Source organism: Chiloscyllium plagiosum, unplaced genomic scaffold (genome assembly GCF_037043375.1).
Source record: "Chiloscyllium plagiosum isolate Xiang-an unplaced genomic scaffold, Cpla_swu_hap1 HiC_scaffold_48, whole genome shotgun sequence".
NCBI classification, from domain to species: domain Eukaryota; kingdom Metazoa; phylum Chordata; class Chondrichthyes; order Orectolobiformes; family Hemiscylliidae; genus Chiloscyllium; species Chiloscyllium plagiosum.
The window spans coordinates 10,081,863-10,102,455 of record NW_028270186.1 but is presented as its reverse complement, the minus strand read 5'-3'; the positions used below and the strand labels follow the sequence as shown (position 1 = coordinate 10,102,455).

The following is a 20,593-nucleotide window of genomic DNA, read 5'->3' as shown; positions in this document are numbered from 1 at the left end:
ATGAACAATCCTCCACCTCAATTCTCTCTTCCCACCTATCTCAGACCATGATATGTTTAAATATATCATAATATGATTGAAAGTTCTATTAAGTTGCAGGAAGATGAGTCCAAAACTAATATTTTAAAGTTAAGTCAGGCAATTATGAGAGTGTGAAAGCTAAAGTGAACCGACAAATTTGGTTAAGGACGCTTAAGTACAGGTACTTCGCCAATATTTGAGAATACAGAGGAGGATACATTCCAACTTGTTTACCAACTTTTTTACAAGGAAAAATTCCAAGAGAGGACAAAGTGATGTCCGAAAAATATTAAGGACTGTATTGATTTGTTAGAAAAATCATATAATTGAGCAAACGTGGGTGAGTAGATGATAGTTAGAAGATCAGACAAAATCAGACAATTTAGTCCAGAATGACTAAAAACATAATAAGGAGCAAGAGAGAATACTAGCTAGTTTTTAAAAATAGTCTGTAGAGATATTTTAGAAAGAAATGAGTTCACAAAGTGAGGATTCATTTGACACAGAAAGTGAGCATGGTGGTTTAATAATGGAAAATAAGGAGATGTCAGCTGAAGTGAACGGGTATTTTGCATTAGTTTTCATTGTACAGAATGCAAGTAACATCACCGAAATAAAAGTAAATAAGGAAATGAAGATGGAAGTTGGGGTGGTTTTGTGTCACTTATATAGGGGGTTGGTGAGATCACATCTGAGTACTTCGTTCAGTCTTGGTCTCCTGACTTAAGGAGGATATAACTGCATGGAAAGGAATGCACAGAAGGTTTACCAGATAAATAACTGGAATGGGAGGTTGTCTCATTATTAGAGGTTTGACAGGCAGGCTTCTATCTCATGAAATTCAGCAGAGCAAGAGGTGACTTGAATTTCCTGAATGGTTGTGAAAATGTTCAGATGGAAAGAATGTTTCTTTCTGAGAAGAATCTAGAACCAGTGGTCACTGTTTCAAAATAAGGAGTCACCCATTTAAGACAGAGATGATAAAAAATTTCTTCTCAGAGGACTGAGAGTCTTTGAAATTTGCTTTTTCAAATGTTTTTTGACAAAGTCTTTGAACATTTTAAAGTGGAAACAAACATTTGACAAGCAAACAGGGGCAATGTGGAATGTTGAGTTACAGGTAGTGCCCAGATTATGAACGAATTCTGTTTCTGAGTATGTTCTTAAGTCAGTTTATACACAAGTCAGAACACAACACAGAAAAATATAAAATATCCATTCATAAGTATGATCAAATGTTCACATGTCAGATCCTTAAAATGAGTAGTAATATAGGATCCTAGTTGTACATGTGAGCATTCGTAAATCAGCGACCATCTGATTTTATTGAACAGGTTCAAGGCGCCCATGGTTCCTGTTTCTAATCCCTCTGTTAGTATCTAACCTTATTCCCTTAAAATCTGTCAATGTTGACATCCTTAGTCCTCTAGTCAAGATAATTCTTAAGATTTCGAACCCTCATGGTGAAGAAATTTGTCCCTGCATCAGACCTGAGTATCTGACATTAGTTTTAGGCTATAAAGCCAGAGAAACATACTTTCAGCATCTACCCTGCCAAGTACTCTCAGACATTTTCATATTTGTCTGAAAATACTTCCCATTCTTCTGAACTTCAGAACAAATGGGCCCATTCTCTTCTATCTGTTATGAAAACCAACTGCTCTTGTACACTTATAACAGAGTTGATCCACTTGGTGGCAGCAGATCACACAAACATCTGAAAAGATGGACAAATAATTGGAAATCAACAATTGAATTGAATTAGCTTTATTGTCACATGTACTAAAAGGACTACAGTGAAAAAAGTCTTTCAAGACGCCAGTTACAGTGCCATCTTAACTACAAGGTACAGATTCTTCAGTACTTTTGTCATTTACATAATAGATTTGGATACGAGCATAAGAGGTACAGTTAGTAAGTTTGCAGATAAATGTGAGGTGCTGCATTTTGGGAAAGCAAATCTTAGCAGGACTTATACACTTAATGGTAAGGTCCTAGGGAGTGTTGCTGAACAAAGAGACCTTGGAGTGCAGGTTCATAGCTCCTTGAAAGTGGAGTCGCAGGTGGATAGGATAGTGAAGAAGGCATTTGGTATGTCTTCCTTTATTGGTCAGAGTACTGAGTTATAGGAGTTGGGAGGTCATGTTGCGGCTGTACAGGACATTGGTTAGGCCACTGTTGGAATATTGCGTGCAATTCTGGTCTCCTTCCTATCGGAAAGATGTAGTGAAACTTGAAAGGGTTCAGAAAAGATTTACAAGGATGTTGCCAGGGTTGGAGGATTTGAGCTATAGGGAGAGGCTGAACAGGCTGGGTCTGTTTTCTCTGGAGCGTCGGAGGCTGAGGGGTAACCTTATAGAGGTTTACAAAATTATGAGGGGCATGGATAGGATAAATAGACAAAGTCTTTTCCCTGGGATCGGGGAGTCCAGAACTAGAGGGTATAGGTTTAGGGTGAGAGGGGAAAGATATAAAAGAGACCTAAGGGGCAACCTTTTCACACAGAGGGTGGTGCGTATATGGAATGAGCTGCCAGAGGATATGGTGGAGGCTGATACAATTGCAACATTTAAGAGGCATTTGGATGGGTATATGAATAGGAAGGGTTTGGAGGGATATGGGCCGGGTGCTGGCAGGTGGGACTAGATTGGGTTGGGATATCTGGTCGGCGTGGACAGGTTGGACCGAAGGGTCTGTTTCCATGCTGTACATCTCTATGACTCTACAAGTTCTTAAGGGAAAAAATTAGAAAATAAAATTAGAAAAATAAAAAAATGAAGTCCGGCATTACAGATCATAGGAATAAATTACTAAAATAGAGAAATAAAAAGTTAACATAACAGTCTTTCCAACCCAGATCACCCTGGCTCCTTTCCTCTGTGTATGTGCCAAGCCTTGAAGGCTGGTAGTCCGTGCTGAGGCCACACCAGACTGAAAAACTACCACAGGCTGCCAACAGATCGCCACCAGGCCAGGAGACCACCATGATGGGTTGCCAAAAGACTGCCATGGCTGGCCAGAGAGATTGTCATGCTGGGGCTGAGACTGCCATGCCAAGCTGAGAGGTAGCCACACTGGGCCAAGAAGAAGCCACAATGGGCCATGAGGAAGCCATACTATGCTGAGAGGACACCTCACCAGGTCAGCACTGAGGCTGAGAGTGCAAGCCCACTTGGGTTGCGGAAATTGGAAAACACAGATTTCAGATATGAAAGTGCTGTTCATGAGAATTTGCTTGTGTCACTGTGCATGTGTATGACTGCAGCTGCTTGACTTACTTTTGTTATTAACAAAAGACTTTATTCAGAATAACTTGGAAAAGGACACGGAGAAGTGGTGGATGTGGTGTATTTGGATTTTCAGAAGTCTTTCAGCAAAGTGCTGAACAAAAGGCTGTTCCACAAGATAAAGGTGCATCACATTACGGGTAATATATGTGCATGGATAGAGGATTGGTCAACTATCAGAAAGCAAACAGTGGGGTTAAATGAATGGTTTTCTGGTTGGAGATCAGTGACTCATGATGTGCCTCAGGAATCAGTATTGGGACTGCAATTGTTTACAATTTGCATTGATGATTTGGGGTTGGAGATCATATGTAATGTGCCAAAGTTTGCAGATGACACTCAGATGAGTGGAAGAGCCTGTTTGTAGAGGGATATAGATAGGTTAAGTTAGTGGGCAAGGGTCTGGCAGATGGAGTACAATGTTGGTAAATGTGAGATAATTCATTTTGGTAGGAATAACAGCAAAATGGACTATTATTTAAACGGTGAAAAGTTGCAGCATGCTGCTGTTCAGAGGGACCTGGGTGTCCTTATGCATGAATTACAAAATGTTGATTTGCAACTGCAGCCAGAAATTAAGAAGGCAAATAGAATATTGTCCTTCATTGCAAGAGGCATAGAGTTTTAAAACAGGGAAGTTATATTGCAATTGTGTAGCAAACTGATGAGGCCACACCTGGAATACTGTTTGCAGTTTTGGTCTCCAGTGAAGCATTTCAGGCGACCTCGTTGAATGTTTTTAAGGCAAAAGTAGAATTTTGAACAGTAAAGGAATTAAATGTTATGGTGAGCGGATGGGAAAGTGGAGCTTACAATCAGCCATGATCTTGTTGAATGGCCTGAGCCTGCTCCTATTTCTTGAGTTCGTGTCCTTATGACATAAAAGGTCAAATTTTATCAGTTGAAGCGCTGTCCAGTTCAGTTTCTTTCTCATACAGTATGTGTCAATTTAAGGTGTCACATTACACTTTCAGTTACATATCATATATTAAATATACATTGACATTTCACATCAAACATTCTCTGGTGGAAAGAGCCTGATGTACCTGCACTGCTTCCCAAACTTCTGCAATATTGGAGTGAAATTTCACTCTCTGTGCATCTATGAAGTGGACAAACTGTCTGTCTGAATTATATTACTTATTTAATTCATCTTTACACCTGAGTGCCATTGTCAGCCTAAAGTGGCTACCAAAAAATCAACTCTACTTCATTGACCTGGATGTATCAGATCCTCTCATGTGTAAATACTTGTACAAAATAGAGGCAATTGTACAAAGTCTCAGCAATTTTATTTGCTTTTCACTCATTCAGAACAGGAAGAATTAATTTCATTCTTAGAGTCTTAGTACAGCCCTGCAGGAGTCTTTTCACCCCAAATGAGCGTGGACTACTTCTTTCAGAAACCAATCCAGTTCATTCTACTCCCCTCACCTCAACACCTCTTTTCACAAAACCCTGCAGTCCTTCTCTCCCTATTACTCAGAAGGGAATTGTTGAATCTGCATTCACCAAACTATCACTGAGGTTATTTCTTTTATTTGACTCCTCAGCCTCTCCCAACTTGTCTCTATCTTAACACGCAATCATTTTGTCATTCTCTATTTGCCTTCCCTGTCTCACGGTCTCCATCTCTTGTAGTCTGAAACTGTCTGCATTTAAACTGCAGTTTGTATTTTCAGGTCAGACTCAGAAAGCACAACGTCATTGAGCAAGGTCACTGCATCAGTGCCGCAGTTCATCTGCAGAATTAAAGATTTTCCAGAAAAGGACACTGAGAAAGAAGGAAGAACTGGACAGACACGTATGCAGTGTTTTGCAACAATTACATGGTTTAAAGGATTTTGAAATCCCAGCCACGCTAAATTCTCTAACCTGTACCCAATGTTGCCCAAATACTGTTTTTATAATTGCTGCTCTGCATTTATTACTTAGAACATAGAACTGTTCAGCATAGGAAGGGGCCCTTCTGCCCACAGTGTTGTGCCGCACATGATGCCAAATTAAGCAAATCCCTTCTGCCTGCCCTTGGTCCATATCCCTCCATTCCTTGCCCTGATTGTATCTGCCTCCGCAATGACCCTGGCAGCGCAGTTCAGAATCCTACCACTCTCTTTGTAAAAAACTTGCACGTCACATCTCCTTTGAACTTTCTCCCTCTTATCTTAAATGTATGCCTCCTCGTATTAGATATTTCAACTTCATCAACCCTATCTATGCATTTCATAATTTTATACACTTCTGTCAAGTCTCCCCTTAGCCTCCACTGATCCAGAGAAAACAACCCAAGATTTTCTATCCTCTCCTTACAGCCCAAACCCTCGAATCTAGACAGCATCCTGGTTGAAGTAACTGCACAAAGGCCAGGTCCCATCACAAAGTCAGTCTTTATTTACTTGTGCACTGGCAGTAGCCAGCCAGCTCAGAGTCAGTCCTCAACTGAGGAAATTCTAAATCTCCTGGTTATGTTTTTTTTTCTCCTGAATATATTGGTCAGCCAAGGCTTTCCTGATTGGCCCAGGTTAACAACTCCAATTATGATTTCGCAGAAAACAAGATCCAGCTGGTCCCAATCAGTACAGTGGTAAACCTCTTCTGCATCTTCTCCAAAACCTCCACATCCTTTCTGTAATGTGGCAACCAGAATTAAATGAAATATTAACTGTGGCCTAACCAAAGTTTTATAAAGCTGCAACATGACGTCCTGACTCTTGTATTCAATTCCCAATCAATAAAGGCAAGCATGCTATATGCCTTATTTACCACCTTATCTACTTGCGTGGCCACTTTCAGGGAACTTGAACCTCAATATCTTTCTGTACCTCAATGCTGTTCAGGATCCTGCCATGAACTGTATACTTTTCCAGCACCTCACACTTACCCAGATTAAACCCTCTGCCATTTCTCCACCCATATTTGCAACTGATCCATATCCTCCTGTATCCTTTGACATTATCCACAACTCCATCGATCATTGTATTTTCTGCAAGCTTACGAACCCACCCATGTACATTTTCATCCAGGTCATTTCTATATGTTACGAACAGCAGAGGTCCTCGTATGGATCCCTGCAGAACACCACTACTTACAGACCTCCTGGCAGAAAAACACCTTTCCACCACGACCCTCTGCCTTCTATGGGCAAGCCAATTCTGCTTTCACACAGCCAAATCACTGTGGATCCCATGCATCTTTTGGTTCCAGATATCATTTTATGTTATTTAAAACATATATTTTGCACTTTTTAAAAATTCATTCAGTGAATGTGGGTTCCCTGACTGGGTCAGCATTTCTTGCCCATCCCCAGTTGCTCTTGGGAAGGTGGTGATGAGCTGTCATCTTGAACCACTGCAGTCCAGTGTCTAGGGGTGGGAGTTCCAGGATTTTGATCCAGTGACACTGAAGGAACAGTGGTATGATGAGTGGCTTGGAGAGGAACTTGCAGATGGTGGTATTCCCATATATTTGCAGCTCTTATTCTTCCAGTTAGTAGTGGTTCTGAGTTTGCAAGGTGTTGTCTAAAAAGCCTTGGTGGATTTCTGTACTGCATATTGTTGCTGGGCATTGGTGGTGGAAAGAATAAAAGTTTTTCGGTGGTGATAATGGGGATTCAGCAATGATAATGCATTGAAAGTTAAAGGATAATGGTTGGGTTCTCTCTTGTTGGAGATGGTCATTGCCTGGCATTTGTGTGGATGAATGTTCCTTGCCACTTGTCAGCGTCAGCCTGGATATTAGCCAGGTCTTGCATCATTTGGACACTGTTTCAGTATCTGAGGTGTCTCGAATGGTGTGCAACATTGTGCAGTCACCAATGAATGTCCTTACTTTAGACTGTACAATGGAGGAACAATTGATAAAGCAGGTGATGTTGGTTGAGTCCAAGAAACCACCCTGAGGAATTCCTGTAGAGATGTCTTGGCTCTGAGATATTTGTGAAACCAGCTTCCTCGTACCAATTATGAATCCAATCAGCAGAGAGGTTTTTCCAGCCCCCCTCGATTCCCATTGATTTTAGCTTTGCTCAGGCTTCTTGGTGGCTCAGTGGTTAGCACTGCTGCCTCACAGTGCCAGGACCCATGTTCGATTCTAGCCTCGGATCCTCCCTGTGTCTGCGTGGGATTCTTCCAGGTGCTCAGTTTTCTCCTACAACCCAAAGATGTGCAGGCTCGGTGAATTGGCCATGCTAAGTTGCCCATATGTCCAGGGATGTGTAGGTTAGGTGCATTAATCAGGAATAAATGTAGAGTAATAGGGTAGGGGAATGGGTTTGGGTGGGATACACTTTGGAGAGTCGGTGTGGACTTGTTGGGCTGAAAGGTCTGTTTTCACCCTGTAAGGATTCTATGATTCTTGTTGCCATACCCGTCAAATGCAGCCTTGATGTCAAGGGCAGTCATTTCACCTCACCTTTATCCCTGTGCTGTGATCAGGTGCTGACAATCTCTCTCGATTCACAGACCCCTTTGGATTGGTTACAGTTACACTGCATTCATGAAACACTGCATCACTCGAGTATAATCAGTAGATGATTGAAGGGACATTCTTTCGCTGAATTAGTTGAAGTGCTTCAAATATCCTTTGCTTTTGGCAAGTCCTACCAGCAAGCAAACATATTTAAAATCAATCTATTCTGACATGTTATGACATACCTCTGGAGTAGGTGGGACCTAAACCCAGGCCTTCTGGCTCAGAGATAGAACCACTCCCATTGGGCCAAGTGAACCCTACAAACAAACTAGCAGATAGTCAGTGAATGCATTGTCTGAAAGGGGCTCATGGAAGGAGTAAAAAGTAAGTGCAAATTTGAGAGACAAATCCTCACTGAACTTAAAAGGAACCCAGATCTTGACCTGAACTGCTGTAACTTCTGGTTATATGAAATATTGCAGAGTTGGGCGGGGGGAAAACAACATGGAAAGGCACAGAATTTATTGTAGAGACATGTACTGAGTGGTTGCCTCTTATTTTGTATGATTCTGTGGTTTTCATGGGATCCTGTCTTCAGTGCCACTCTACTTTTACAGGGATGACAAGAACAGTTTGCGTCAGTTTTGTAAATGAGAAAATCAAACCTTTTGAAAAGTTGGCATCAAATCTATTATTGGGTATTTAAATATATTTTAAATGAGGAGAAGAATTATCATTTGGCAAGAAGGGTCAGATGGGCTTGTGCCCGAAACGTCGATTCTCCTGTTCCTTGGATGCTGCCTGACCTGCTGCGCTTTTCCAGCAACACATTTTCAGCTCTGATTTCCAGCATCTGCAGCCCTCACTTTCTCCTCGAAGAAGGGTCAGATGTCTGACAGGAGAATTCTTGCAGAGCTGCATGCAAAGAGCTGGTTGATAGAGCCTTTTAAATCGAATTGTGCATATTAATCACTGCTGTTCATTTTTTTTCTGTTTTATAAAATCATGAGCAGCATGGATAGGGTAAAGAGGCAAGGTCTTTTTCCTAGGGTATGGGGAGTCCACAATTAGAGGCCATAGGTTTAAGTTGAAGGAAGAAGAATATATAAGGAACCTGAGGGGCAATGTTCTACGCAGAGTGTGGTTTGTGTATGAAATGAGCTGCCAGAGGAAGTGGTGGAGGCTGGAATGATCACAACATTTAAAAGGCTCCTTGATGGGTAAATGAATAGGAACACTTTAGAAGGATATGGGCCAAATGCTGGCAAATGGGACTAGATTAATTTAGAATATCTGGTGGGCATGTACAAGTTGGACCGAAGGATCTGTTTCTGTTCCAAATGTCTCTATGATTCAGGAATTCAGCTGTTTTGTCCAGGTTTGAACATGGGCTTTAATGAGGTCAGGAGCTGATTTATCCTTGCAGAATCCAAACCAAAGGTCAGTGAGCAGACTATCGCACAGTAAGTGCTGCTTGATAGCATTGTTTATTGCATCTTTCATCTCTTTCCTAATGATCACCAGTAAAGTGATGGGGCAGTAATTGGTTCATTTGGAGTTGTCCTGCTTTTTTTTTGTACATGACAGAATGGGGCAATTTTTCACATTGTCAGGTGGACAATATTGTAGCTCTATTAGTATAGCTTGGCAAGGGGTGTGGCAAGTTTTGGAGTACACATCTTCAGCACTATTGCTGGAATGTTATCAGGGGACACAGCCTTTGCAATATAACATGCCTCCAGTCCTTTCTTGATATTACGTTGAATGAATCTAATTGGCTGAATATTGGCATTAATGCTGGGGACCACTGGAGGAGGCCAACATGGATCATCTACTTGGCACTCTGGTTGAAGACTGTTGCAAATGCTTTTGCCTTGTCTTATGCAGTGATTGGTTTGGCTACCTGACCATTGAGAAGAGGGGTATTTGAAAGCCTCATCCTTCAGTGAGACATTCAATTGTACACTACCATTTCCAACTGGACATGGCAAGACTGCACATCTTAGATCAGATCCATTAGTTGTGGAAATGCTTGGCTGTCACCCAGCAATTAACTTTCAGGCCTGGTGTCATAAACAAATATCAATTTGTTTGTGATTTTTTTTAACACAAATTGCTGCACGCAGATCAAAAGGAGATCCTAAACTCTTAGATTACGGTTCATTGCTTCAAATTAAAGAACAAACAGATATTTGCAAATGACGCTATTCCTGAAAGTCAATTGTTGGTTGATTCTTATCGATAGAGGTTTTGACTCTGGAGAGGCTTTCTGCTCAGCAGATGGCAAATGTTGGAAGAAAACGAGGACCTCTTCGGGAGATGGTTGATCTTGCAAGGAGAGGTCAGAGTTTGAACTGGTTTTTAGACTGTGTTTAGCTCTGGATGGAGTTTTGATTGAAAGTGCAGAGAAGACAATCTCAATTTCAGAATGAAATTAATATTCCTTGGAGCCTACTGGAAGCGATCTACATGCATCAGTTCCGTCATAAACCAACCAAGATATAATCCCATACGCCGGTGATGTTACAGCTCACAGGGACTGCTGATCTGAACTGGTCAGATGTATCTCATTTATTTTTCCATTTTGATTTATCCTTTAACTGTATTTGTTTGTCTATCTGTCTTTGTGTCTGAGTGGAGGATAAAATGCAAGAGGATTGGGTTTAAATCTGAAACATTAATGAGATGGCTGTATTGTTTAATTTTGCTCTGTTAATGTACTGTCAGGTTCATAAACAATTCATCTTTTTGTTTAGCTATAAATCCAGCATCTCGTATTGATTATTAACAATTGAGAAATTGTTAAATGCTAAACATATTTACAAGTAGCACATTAAGCATGAAGGTCCATATGGTAGTGAAAAATGATATGTTGGCCTTCATAATGAGAAGATTCAAGTACAGTAGCAGAGACGTCTTGCTGCAATTGCACAAGGCCTTGCTGAGACCACAACTGGAGCATTGTATGCAGTTTTAGTCTCTTTATCTGGAAACAGATGTTCTGGCTATGGTAGGAGTGCAACAAGTACCAGTTTGATTTCTGGGATGGCAGGACTGATGTCTGAAGAGAGACTTGATTGGTTCAGAGTATTTACATTTGAGTTTAGAAGAATTGAGGAGTGAGGTGGAGATCTCGTGGAAACCAATAAAATTTTAACAGGATGAGACAGAGTAAACTTAAGAGAGGTGTTTCTAATGACCAGGGAGTCCAATATCACGGTCCAGGTCTCAGGATATGGGATAGGTCAATTGGAACTGAGACGAGGAAAAATTTGCTCTCCCAGACAGTGTTATACTCCCTCTGCCACAGGGAGTGGTTCAGACCAAATCATTGAATGTGTTCAAGGAATTAGAAATAGTTCTTACGGCTTAATGGATCAAAGGGAATGATGAAAAAGCAGGAACACGATTCTGAGTTGGATGATCAGCAGTGGTGATATGATGGAGAAGGCTCAAATGGCCAAATGACCTACTGTTATTGCTACTTTCTGAGTTTCTATGATTATGAACATGTCAATCTACTCCTCTTCATGCCATTTGTCCCTTTATCAGCACACTTCCCTTGGCTATCACCTACCTGTCTACAAAATGTTTTCGTGCGTCCTGGACCTCTTCCTTCTTTTTTGTCTTTTAAGGCACAGTGAGATATCTCAGTACTGATATATGAAACAGCCCATTTTCAGGCTGTCAGGTTGTGTGTCACTGACTTAAAAGAGCATCAGTTAATTTTATCAAGTGAAAATTGTCAAGATTTCTTTCAAGCCAGTTTAAAATTTAGACTTCTGCAAAGCCAGATTACAATAGTATTGGCAATAGAGGTTATCGAAGCCCCACAATCTCAACAGTGACTGGAAAAACTTGGAACAACAGTGGTGATTTTCATTCTGCTCATTCAGCAGGAAACTGGCGCATGGACAGTTGAAATTCTCTGGATTCTTCCTGCCCTGAAGTTGCTGGGAGCTGATCATATCTAATTGTAAACTGCTCCAATGGGAAGATAACAAGGTCAACAATCCAGTGCAATCCTGCTTTCATGAGTGTTGGGTCCTGCAAACTTAATTCATTTGGCTGAATAGTTTAGCATCCTTTAAGTTTTATTTATTCATGCTCCAGAATGGTTTGGACACATTGCTGACTTGTACTCCGTTTATTGTGGTGCTGTTAGTGAAGGTGCTGTTACTTTCACCTTCAGTCTCACTCTTAACAATTTCCACACCACTTCTGAATTTTTTTAATGTTTGTGCAGTACTGACTAAGCAACTTCCCTCAGTCATTGTTCTATTCATGCAGACCTTCTGTCCACTGTGTATTGTAGATTCTGAGCTGCCTTTTGGTTAGACAACGTGAAAACATGACCAGTTTTTCTTGAGCTTCTGAGACCTAATGTGGGTAAGGACTCACAAAATTTCTGTTTCTTTTTAAGTAAAAATGTACTTTCTTCATAAAATATCTGGTTGGCCTTACTTTTTGTCACCTCTTCTCACTCTTCTGACTGACACTATTCTGTGATCCCCTGAGGAACATTTTGTTATATTTATGTTGTGACAAATTTAGTTTTTTTTGTTACTGAGCTGTCCCCTTGTCTGCTAAAAATTCCATTTGCCTCTGTAAGTATTGCATTGATTGATTGAGGGGCTGCAACAGATCCCTAAAATTGTTGTTCATTTCACAACCTATTCCTGTTTTTAGATTAGATTAGATTCTCTACAGTGTGGAAACAGGCCCTTTGCCCCAACAAGTCTACACCAACCCTCCAAAGAGTAACCTACCCAGACCCATTTCTCTCTGACTAATGCACCTAACATGATGGGCAATTTAGCATGGCCAATTCACCTGACCTGCACACCTTTGGATTGTGGGAGGAAACCGGAGCACACAGAGGAAACCCGCGCAGACATAGGGAGAATGTGCAAACTCCACACAGGCAGTTGCCCGAGGCTGGAATTGAACGTGGGAACCTGATGCTGTGAGGCAGCAGTGCTAACCACTGAGCCACTATGAACTTCTCTGGAGTCATGGATGTGAAAGGCTTTTCTCCTGTCTGTTTCAATTTGTTTAAGCTTTTGCGCTGAAGGGGTAACTGAAATACGAAATTCAATCATGAACCAAACATTCTCTGCATTTTACATCTGATGATGTTTGTGAGTATTTTATTGAGGTTTAATTTAAAGGGATGCCCATGCACTGAGGTTGTTTCATTTCGGATTGACAGATTAGGAAGTGTTGTATAATGCTGCCTGTTTTATTTCAGTGTGAGTCTTGACTATTCCTGAATCAAGGTACATAATGAACAAAACTAAGATTTGGGCCCCACCCATCATCTGACAGTTTAAAGCAATGAGTTCTGAGTCATGGCTCCTGAGTTGGTCAATGATGTTATATTTGTTATTGGCTTCAGTGTTGTTGAGTTATAAAATGAAAAAAAAATGGTGGAAGTCATCAAGTCATAGAGTCATATGGCATGCAAGTTGACCCTTTGGTCCAACTGGTCCATGCTGACCAAGCTTCCCAAACTAAACTAGTCCCACTTGCTTGCATTTGGCCCATATCCCTCTAAATCTTTCCTATTCATGTACTTGTCCAAAGGTCTTTTAAAGGTATAACTGTACTTGCATTTACGACTTATTCCGGCAGTTCATTCCACATATGAATCACTCTGTGTGAAAAAGTCACCCCTCAGGTCTCTTTTAACTCTTTTTCCTCTAACCTTAAAAATATGACCCCTAGTTTTGAGCTCCTACACCCGAAGGAACAAATTTTTACTATTCACCAGATCTATGCCCCACATGGTTTTATAATTGATTTTCCACTGAAAGACTGGAGCGACTGGGCTTGTATGCCCTTGAGTTTAGAAGATGGTATTAGCAATAACATTAGCAAATTTGCTGATGATACGAAGCTGGGTGGCAGGGTGAAATGTGATGAGGATGTTAGAAGATTACAGGGTGATCTGGACAAGTTCGGTGAGTGGTCAGATGCATGGCAGATGCAGTTTAATGTGGATAAATGTTTGGTTATCCACTTTGGTGACAAGAACAGGAAGGCAGATTACTACCTAAATGGAATCAATTTAGGTAAAGGGACAGTACAGAGAGATCTGGGTGTTCTTGTACACCAGTCAATGAAGGTAAGCATGCAGTTACAGTAGGTAGTGAAGAAGGTTAATAGCATGCTGGCCCTCATAACAAGAGGGATTGAGTATAGAAGCAAAGAGGTTCTTCTGCAGCTGTACATGGCCCTGGTGAGACCACACCTGGAGTACTGTGTGCAGTTCTGGTCTCCAAATTTGAGGAAAGACATTCTGGCTATTGAGGGAGTGCTGTGCAGGTTCACGAGGTCAATTCCTAGAATGGCGGGATTACCTTACACTGAAAGACTGGAGTGACTGGGCTTATATACCCTTGAGTTTAGAAGACTGAGAGGGGATCTGATTGAGACATATAAGATTATTAAAGGATTGGACAGTCTGGAGGCAGGAAACATGTTTCCCCTGATGGGTGTGTGCCGCACCAGAGGACACAGCTTAAAAATACGGGGTAGACCATTTAGGACAGAGATGAGGAGAAACTTCTTCACCCAGAGAGTGGTGGCTGTGTGAAATGCTCTGCCCCAGAGGGCAGTGGAGGCCCAATCTCTGGATTCATTTAAGAAAGAGTTGGATAGGGCTCTCAAGGATTGTGGAATCAAGGGTTATGGAGATAAGGCAGGAACAGGATACTGATTAAGGATGATCAGCCATGATCATATTGAATGGTGGTGCAGGCCTACTCCTGCACCTATTGTCTATTGTCTATAAACGTCTACAAAGTCATCTAAGATCCCTTTTAACTCTTTCTCCTCTAATGTTAAAAAATGACCCCTAGTTTTGAGCTCCCACACCCTAAGGAACAGATTTTTACTATTCACCTTATCTATGCCCCACATGATTTTATAAACTTCTACAAAGTCACCTCACAACTTTCTAAGCTGCAGTGAAAAAATGTCCCAGCCAATCCAGCCTCTCCTTATAACTCAAACCCTCCAGTCCTGACAACATCCTCGTAAATCTTTTTCTGAACCTTCTCCAATTTAAAAATATCCTTCCTCAAGAAGGGTATTCAGAACTGCACACAGTACTCCAAAAGTGGCCTCACCAACTTCATACATAACCTAAACATGATTTTACAACTCCCCTGTACTCAATGGTCTGAGCAAAGAAGACAAAGATGCTGAATGCCTTCTTAACCACCCTGTCTACCTGTGCCACAACTTTCAAAGAACTATATATCTAAACCCTTCGATCTCTCTGTTTCACAAAACTACTCAGGGCCCTATAACTCTATAACTCCTGCCCCTTTTCTTTGACTGAAGTACAATACCTTGCATTTATCCAAATTAAACTCCATCCACCATTCCTCAGCTCATTGGCCCAACTGATTAAGATCCCTTTGCAATCTCAAATAACCTTCTTCACTGTTGACTATATCACCAATTTTGGGGTTATGCGCAAACTTACTAACCACTTCTCCTAAATTCTCATCCAAATTTACTAATTTGGTACCAATATCTGGGGTGGGATAGCAAAGATGATTCTTGATAGGAGCAAGAGTAACAGGGTAGTTATGGGAACTTTAACTACCCAGTATTGATTGGGAACACTATAGTTCAAGTAGTTAAGATGGGTCCGTTTTTGTTCAATGTGTGCAGGAGGATTTTCTGACACTGTATGTAGACAGGCCAACAAGGGGCGATGCCATATTGGATTTGGTCCTGGGGAAAGAACCCAGACAGATGTTAGATTTGGAGGTAGGGGAGGACTTTGGCAATAGTGACCACAATTCGGTTATGTTTACAATAGCACTGGGCAGACTTAGGTATATATCGCGGGGAAAGAGGTACAACGGGGGGAAAGGCAATTATGATGCGATTAGGCAAGATTTAGGATGCATAGAATGGGGAAGGAAACTGCAGGGGATGGACACACTTGAAATGTGAATCTTATTCAAGGAACAGCTACTCCTTGATAAGGATATACCTATCAGGCAGGGAGGTAGTTGTCGAGAGAGGGAGCCATGGTTTGCTAAACAAGTTGAAGCTCCTGTTGAGAGATAGAAGAAGGCTTATGTGAGGATGAGGCATGAAGGCTCAGTTAGGGGGATTGAGAGTTATAAGTTAGCCAGAAAAGATCTGAAGAAAGGGCTCAGAAGAGCCAGGAGGGGACACGAGACGTTGTTGCCAGATAGGATCAAGGAAAACCCTAAGGCCTTCTATCCGTATTTTGGGAATAAAAGAATGACGAGAGTAAAATTACGGCTAATCAAAGATAGCAGTGGAAAGTTGTGTGTGAAATCTGAGGACATGGGAAGCGCTTAATGAATACCTTTTGTCAGTTTTCACATTGGAAAAGGACAATGTTAGTGAGAATATGGAGATACAGACTACTAGATTAGAGGGACTGCTGTTGACAAATAGGAGGCTTTTGCAATTTTGGAAGATCTGAAAATAGGTAAGACCCCTGGGCTGGATGAGATTTATCCTCGGATTCTCTGGGGAACCAGAAAGGAGATTACAGAGCCTCTGGCTTTGATATTTGTGTCATCATTGTCAACAGGAGTAGTGTCAGAAGACTGGACAATAGCAAATGTTGTTCCCTTGTTTAAGAAGGGGAGTTGGGACAACCCTGGTAATTATAGGCCAGTGAGCCTTACTTTGGTTGTGGGTAAAGTGTTGGAAAACGTTATAAGAGATAGGATTTATAATCATCTGGAAAGGAATAATTTGATTCGGGAGAGTCAACACGTTTTTGTGAAGTGTAGGTCGTGCTGAACTAACCTTACTGAGTTCTTTAAGAAGGTGACAAACAGGTGGATGAAGGTAAAGCAGTTGATCTGGTGTATATAGACTTCAGTAAGACATTTGATAAGATTCCACACGGTAAGCTATTGTACAAAATACGGATTTTCAGGATTGAAGGTAATTTAGCGGATTGGATCAGAAATTGGCTAGCTGAAAGAAGACAGGGTGGGGGTTGATAGGAAATGTTAATCCTGGAGCTCAGTTACCAGTGGTGTGCCACAAGGATCTGTTTTGGGGCCACTACTTTTTGCTATGTTTATAAATAATCTAGATGAGGGTGTAGAAGGATGGGTTAGTAAATGTGCGGATGACACTGAGGTCGGCAGAGTTGTGGATAGTGCCCAAGGATGTTGTGGGTTACAGAGGGACATAGATAAGATGCAGAGTTGGGCTGAGAAGTGGCAAATGGAGCTTAATGTGAAAAAGTGTGAGCTAGTTCACTTCAGAAGAAGTTACAGGAATGCAGAGTACTGGGCTAATGGCAAACTTCATGGCAGTGTTGATGAACAGAGAGATCTTGGTGTCCTGGTGCATAAATCCCTGAAAGGTGCCACCCGGATTGATGGAGTTGTTAAGAAGGCATATGGTGTGTTGGCGTTTATTGGTAGGGGAATTGAGTTTTGGGGTCATGCTTCAGCTGTACAAGACACTGGTAAGGCCGCACCTGGAGTATTGTGTGCAGTTCTGGTCACCGCATTACAGGAAGATGTGAAAGCTTCAGAAAGGGTTCAGAGGAGATTTTCGAGGATGTTGCCTGGTATGGAAGGAAGGTCTTACGATGAGAGGCTGAGGGAACTGAGGTTTTTTTCGCTGGACAGAAGAAAGTTCAGAGGTGACTTAATCGAGACATATAAGATAATTCGAGGGTTAGATGGAGTGGACAGTGAGAGCCTTTTTCCTCGGATGGTGAAGGCTAATATGAGGGGACATAGCTTTAAATTGAGGGGTAATAGATTCAGGACAGAAATCAGGGGTAGTTGCTTTACTCAGAGAATCGTAGGGGCATGGAACGGCCTGCCTGGAACGGTAGTAGACTCGCTGACGTTAAGGGCATTTAAATGGGCATTGGGCATACATATAGATAATGATGGAACTATGTAGGTTAGATAGGCATTAGATTAATTTCACAGGTTGGTGCAACATCGAGGGCTGAGTGGCCTGTACTGCACTGTAACGTTCTATGTTCTTTGTACTAAATTTGTTCCTGATTCCAACAATGACCTCTGATAAATGTGGTCACACAAGTCGCCAAGATTCACTAATTTAACAGACACACAAATCATGGTGACTCCGAGAAAATATCAGAGAATAACTGACAAGGTTGAGACTGTATCCTGGAAATAATTCAAGGCTACCTGCAGAAGCTGAGGGGAAACCACCAGTTTGGTTTGTGTCGATGGGGAGGCAAGGTTTTTGTTTTTAAAGGAAATATATGTGAATGAAAACAAGGAATACAGCAATGTATTTAAGACAGAAAAAATAAGCTAAATGTTCTTGTGTACTGTGGATAATGATATTTTCACCAAATTGAACAGTTAGTACTAATGAGCTTTAATGCCATTGATTTAAAAAATGATAAGGCATGAAATGTACAGCTGGTCACTTCTGATATGACTTATGCAACACCCATGTCCCTTGCAGGTTATAAGGTCAATTTTTCAGTTGATCTGCCCTCACCTTTCAGATGTACATCACAGAGATCCAGTGAATGTTTGCACTAATAACTCACTGCTGAACATAAGAGATACCAGACTGTGGTGGCATTACAGGGTACTTAAGGACTGGAAATTTGTGGACATATTGCAGCCTATTTGGTGAGGTTGTGCATGAGAAATCAGAGATTTTGCCCCCATGTCTCCAAATGATATGGGGATTATACAGTGGGTGTAGTTTATCCGAGTCTGCAGCCTTGTGAAGAACTGGAGCAGATGCTGCAGAGTGAGGAAAATTCACAAAATGGGAGTAATGGGAGGAGGACATTGCATAGAGAGCCATGCACACTGTTCATGCCTGACCTCATCCAAAAATAATGTCTGTAACTGTGACTAAACAAGGCACTGGTCACCCTGACAACACTGCCAGTGAGAGTCACAACTGCATTAAAAATTTATACAATCACATGTCAAGGAGGGAGTTAGTAACATAATAAATATTATCTAGTCTGTTTACCATTGCAATTTTCAGGCAGTGACGGATGGATTCATGATGAAAGGCAATTGCGTTATGGTATTTGAAAGAAGGGAGAAGCAGGGGACAGGGGAATTCTTGGTGGTCTATGGAAGCCATCAACAGCACACACATGATCACGCAGGCCAACACCTGTCACCTACCACCAATGTCAAAGGGCTCAGTGGAGAGAGGCATTGCACATGCAGGACTGTGCAAATCCTCCCCTTCGGATGTTCAAGTAGAACCAGAAGGTAATTGCTTGGAAACAAGGGATATCTACTCTTCACCTGGCTGATGGCATCCACACCCCCTACACTTCTCTCCCAGCACCAGGCCCCCAACAGGACAAGGGCAAGAGGCACATAATGAAAGCGACAGTGCGTGAAACAATGTTGAGAAGACATGGCATTCTGAAGCAGTTCAGGACAAACCAGTACCGTGTTGGACTATATCCTTCACAGCATCATAACAAGAGCATAGCAAATGCTAACATGAATCCAAAGGAAACCCCAGATGGAAGAAGAGTAAGCAGGGAGACTGCATCCAAAACCCCTTCTCTCCATTTGGGCTCTTTGAAAATGATTGCTCACACTGCACTTCTCATTTGACATTGCAAACAGCTCCTGCTGAGTTTTGCAATGCTCTCAGCTCACTAGTAAAACTCACCGAGTTGCCCTTAAAAATAAATTTAAGCATTCCTTTACCAAGTTAGATTGAAGCCTATGCCAGATGTTCTGTCAGATGTGCTGTCAGATGTGCTTGCTGCAGTTACTGACAGTCAGGCCAGAAAGCATCTGCCTGTGTTATACCCACTTCCCAGGAAGCAGCTTGTTAAGAAGTAAAAGCCAGATACGTTAATGTGACAGATCAACTTGCAGCAATTATAAACCATTTTCTTCAATTTAGCTTCCAGTGCGCTTATTGAGGTTTCTTGAGAGGACTGATGGAACTGGGCACGGTTCTTCTCCTGAAACACCTGACAAGCAATCTTTCATGTTAGAGCCACCAGATTTTTACATTGGGTTTGAAATATCAATGTAGACGTTAATGTCTGTCTCTGTTGCATTTGTGATGACTTTTATGTGCAGATCTGAGTTTATTTTTGAAAGCTCAACTGTCTCATTTGTGCTGACCTGATAGCATCCACACCCCATGATTGGGAATACATAGAGAGGCCCAACTAAAAATATCAAACTTGAATTATACATAAGTCCTTGAAGATTTGGTACAGAGTGAGCATGCCCCTCAGAACGCATAGGCTGAGTCTTTCTGCTGTAATCAGAGGTGAGCATATTCAAAGACCTCACTGATAGTCAAAATGATTTTTTCCTCATTGTTGAGTCCCTAATAATTTGAATCGTCCATGAATTTGGAGAGAAATTTAACATGATTTGAACAGGCATTTGATAGGGTTCCCCATGGTAGGCTCATTCATAAAGTCAGGAAGTATGGGATACAGGGAGATTTGGCAATCTGGATTCAGAATTGGCTGCTGACAGAAGGCAGAGAGTGGTTGTAGATGGAAAGTATTCTGCCTCGAGGAGTGTTGAGTGGGGTCCCGCAGGGTTCTGTTCTTGGGCCTCTGCTCTTTGTAGTTTTTATAAATGACTTGGATGAGGAGGTTGAGGGGTGGGTTAGTAAATTTGCAGATGACACAAAGTTTGGAGGTGTCGATAGTAGGGAGGGCTGCTGCTGGCTGCAGCACGACATAGACAGGATGCAGAGCTGGGCTGAGAAATGGCAGATGGAGTTCAACCTGGATAAATGCGAAGTGATGCATTTTGGAAGGTCAAACTTGAATGCTGAATATAGGATTAAAGACAGGATTCTTGGCAGTGTGAAGGAACAGAAGGATATGGGTGTGCAAGTAC

General features: G+C 41.6%; 2 protein-coding genes across 6 annotated transcripts in view; one reads left to right on the top strand and one right to left on the bottom strand.

Moving 5' to 3' along the window:
• The window catches only part of LOC122543085 (uncharacterized), an 81,909-nt gene that overhangs the window by 11,845 nt on the left and 49,471 nt on the right, over window positions 1–20,593 (bottom strand). The window contains exon 4 of one of the 4 annotated variants that reach the window (XR_015754832.1): window positions 1,779–7,454. The exons of the other annotated variants lie outside the window; for them this stretch is intronic. The gene's annotated coding sequence lies outside the window, so the exon portion shown is untranslated. Of the gene's footprint in view, window positions 1–1,778; window positions 7,455–20,593 lie in introns of those variants that run through there. 4 annotated transcript variants of the gene reach the window in all.
• Window positions 1–20,593, top strand: part of LOC122543083 (cytosolic purine 5'-nucleotidase-like) — a 128,478-nt gene that overhangs the window by 59,669 nt on the left and 48,216 nt on the right. The window lies entirely within an intron of this gene.